The sequence below is a fragment of the Elaeis guineensis genome, chromosome 15 (assembly GCF_000442705.2).
Source record: "Elaeis guineensis isolate ETL-2024a chromosome 15, EG11, whole genome shotgun sequence".
NCBI lineage: Eukaryota > Viridiplantae > Streptophyta > Magnoliopsida > Arecales > Arecaceae > Elaeis > Elaeis guineensis.
The window spans coordinates 26,131,704-26,135,825 of record NC_026007.2 but is presented as its reverse complement, the minus strand read 5'-3'; positions in this window follow the sequence as shown (position 1 = coordinate 26,135,825).

The following is a 4,122-nucleotide window of genomic DNA, read 5'->3' as shown; positions in this document are numbered from 1 at the left end:
TATTAGCCATGAAAATATCATCACTAATATTTTTTTTTAAATTTTTTTAAAAATTTAATTTAAAAATTAAAAAATAATTAACGATAGAATTTTTTTATTGCTAAAGCTGTCGCTAATAGCCTTATTAGTGATGGCTAGGATTTTTATCACTAATAAGGGTATTTAGCGATCAAAATTTTTTAGATTAGCTGTTATGATGGAATTAGCAAAGGTGAGATTATTAGCGATGGTAAATGGATTATTAATGACGGCAACTAGCTGTCACTAATAGTTTAGATTCTTATAGTATATTCTGTTAGTTGATAATTTAAAATATAATTTACTTAGTATAATTTTACTTTTTAATAAAGGTTTCAAAGTCACTTTTGAATCTTCTATGTGTATTATATTTGGTCCCTTTAATACAAGCATAAAGTTCATTGGATATAGGTATGGCAACATCTATATGGTTGATCTTAATGAGATTGCTATGAAAAGTGATCAATATCTTATTGCAATGGATGCCAAAATCAAAGAGATCAGTTGGTTGTGGCATCATAAATTAGGTCATACTAGTAGAAATATAATTTTAAAATTGATTACAAAAGACTTAGTTAAAGATTTACTAAAATTGAATTTTGAAAAGAATCAAATTTATGATGCATGCCAATTTGAAAAATAAACTAGGAGGTCTTTCAAACATAAAAATATAGTTTCAACATTTAGACCTTTAGAGTTGATTCACATAAACTTATTTGGACCCACTAGGACTAAAGTCTAGAAGGAAAAAGATATAGACTGGTGATCATAAATGATTTTTCATGACTTAGATGGTTTTTATTTTTAGCACATAATTAAAGATGAAGCCTTTTCTATATTTTCAAAATTTTATCAAAAGATTTTAAATGAAAATAACCTAACTATTACTTGTATTCGAAGTGAGTGTGGCACCAAATTTAAAAATCAAAATTTTAAAAAATTTTGTGATAAAAATAATATTGAACATGACCTTTTTGTACTAAGAACACCCTAACAAAATAGATTAGTTGAAAAAAAAAACTTTAGAAAAAATGGCCTGTTCTAAGCAGAGTGAAGGAAATCTCCCAAAATATTTTTTGGTTGAAGCCATAAACACTACATATTACATTATAAATAGGATTTTGATTCGACACTATAAGAAAACAATCTTTTTGCAATGGAATTATTTACGATGAAGATATTTTCATCATCAATAATACTATTTATGATGAAAAAATATCTATCATAAATAATTTATTATTTATGATAAAAATAATTTTTTATCATAAATAGTCGCGTATCAGTGATGGAAAAAATTTTCATTGTAAATACTTATTATTTATGATGAATATTTTTATTGTAAATAATGTGTCATTTATTTTAATTTAAAATTTTTCAAATATTAATGATAAAAATATTTTTATCATAAATAATTAAGTATTTATGATGAAAAATTACTTTTCATCCATAATAAGTTTATTTGCAATGAAAATATTATCATCATCAATATTTAGAAAAAAATAAAAAATTTAAAAAATTCAAAAATTACTAATTATTTATGATAAAAATATTTTCATCATCAATATTTAAAAAAATAAAAAAAAATTAAAAAAATTAAAAATTACTTATTATTTATGATAAAAATTTTTCATCATAAATAATCAAGTATTTTGATGAAAATTTTTTTTTATTATCAATACCTAATTATTTATGATGAAAATATTTTCATCACCAATATTTAAAAAAATTAAAAATTAAAAAAAATCAAAAGTTACTTATTATTTATGATAAAAAATTTTCATCATAAATAATTAAGTGTGTACGATGAAAAAAAAATATCATAAATACTTAATTATTTATGATGAAAATATTTTTATCACTAATATTTAAAAAAATAAAAATTTAAAAAAATTATAAAATTTAAAATTTTAATTTTATGTAAGGTAATTGCATCTATTTTTTGTAACGACTGTATATATCTTTTATCTTTTTACATGGTAAAGAAGTAACTGTGTGTTATGATCCAGACCGAACTTTTTATATAAAAAAATTATATGAAAGTGGGTGATATTCATCGAGTAGAATGAATAGATCCTTTTGAATGAAATGAACTATATATTTATTTGTGATATAAAATTCATCTGTTCATCAATCTCACTGTTATTAGTGATATCAATAAATCTTTCTGATAGAGTATCTGCCTTAAGCTACATGAAAAGAGCCTCTTTTCATATAAAAACCATATAGTTAAGCAGTGCATTCTAGCATGACTTCCATGATTTCGAAAGGTACTGTATTTTCTACATCGATTGATGCTCAAATGTATCTCTATAGGAGTTTCAATTATGAGAAGACAAATAATACGAGCACTCATCTTCCTAGCAATGCAAAGTATAAATATGAGCTTGTGCTTTATAACACAACTTGTACTACCCACAGGTCTGCTTTAATTCTAGTTAATTGCTATTTGATGCTCACACAATTTTTCTTAAATTTTTCAAGCTCGATCCTCATATGTAATATACGAGCTTCTAGACTTCTAACTTTCTGTCTCTACCTTATCTTCTAAATCTCAATCTTGATAGATTTCTCTTACGATCTCAGAATCATCGTAATATTTGTATACTCTGACTTTTAGAATGAGAACTCCAAGAAGAAGATGAACTTCTTGGAGATTGAAGATCTCAAAGCTATTGATCTCTCATAGTGTCCATTTCATTGCGAAAGTCGAAGAACTGTTCTTATAACAATTATTAGCAATATAAATTAAATTTTTGATCATAATTATATTTTTTATTTAATTTTTAATGGAGGAAAAAGATTTTTTTAAAATAAAAATCATAAATTAACTATTTATATCAATTTTTTTTATTAATAAAAAATTAATTTTTTTATAAAATTATTTTGAAAATTTTTTTTAGACCAAAAGTTTTTTAGATTAAAGAAAATTAATTTTATTTTTCATCATGAATATTTTTTAATATCATTTTTTATTAAATTTTTTGGATGGAAAATTTTCTTGGTATGAAAAATTTAAAATTAATTTTATAATGAAATTATTATTGAAAAGATTTTTTTAGACTAAAAAATTTGAAAGAATTTTTTTTAATTATTAGTGTCGTAAACTAAATTTTTATGTCAAATAATCTTTAAATTTTTAAAAGATTTTTTAAAAAAAATTATTTGTGATGTAAATTTATTTTTCATCAACAACCATATTTTAAAAATATTATTTTAATCAATTTTTATGAAGAAAAATTTGTTAATGGAAAAAAAAAAATTAATTAGTGATGAAAAAAATTTTCATCGATAAAACCATTTTAAAAATAATTTTTTTTATTTTTTTGAAAGAAAAATTGTTAGAGGATAATTTTTCTTTTGGGTGGTATTTATTAGCAATGGAAACCGTATTTCCATCTCTAATATCCTTATTAATGATGCATATTTTTATTTCCGTCACTAATAATTTATTTCATGACTTTTTTGGGCAAAATTTTTTTAGAAGAAAAATTTTTTTTAGTGAAAAATTTTTGGCAAGCCTTATTGGTGATGAAAATTACTTTTCCATCATGAATAAGCATATTAGCGATGAAAATTTTTATTGTCATTAGTTTTTCATTTATTATAGGTCAAGTCAATATCGCTTCCTTTTTCGTGGAGTGTTCCCTTCCCGTGAAACCCTCTCCCTCTCCCTCTCCGAGCTCTCCCCCCTCTCTTCCCGTCGGTGATCGCGTCTCCATCACCATCCAATGCGGGCTTCCACTCTCGCGGGGATCCACCGTCGTGGGCTTCTACCATAGGCTTCCACCATCTCTGGCTTCTACCTTGGGCTTCCACAGTCGTCGGCTTCCACCATCACTTCTGTCGGATTCTCCACCATCGCCATTGCCATCCGTCGGAGGTAAGGGTGCTTCCCTCTCCCTCTCTTTAATATTTAATGAATTTTGACTGTCGAAGGGGAAGAAAATGAAGGGAGGAGCATGAGGGTGGGGGGGGAGGAACCGACAGAGGGCATGTGGGTGGGTGAAGGCGGCGGCACCGCAGTAGCAGGGGTCGTTGGGGGTTGGAGAGGGCAGCGGTGCCATAGGGGGTGGGTCACAGGGGTGGGTGAGGGCAGTGACGCTG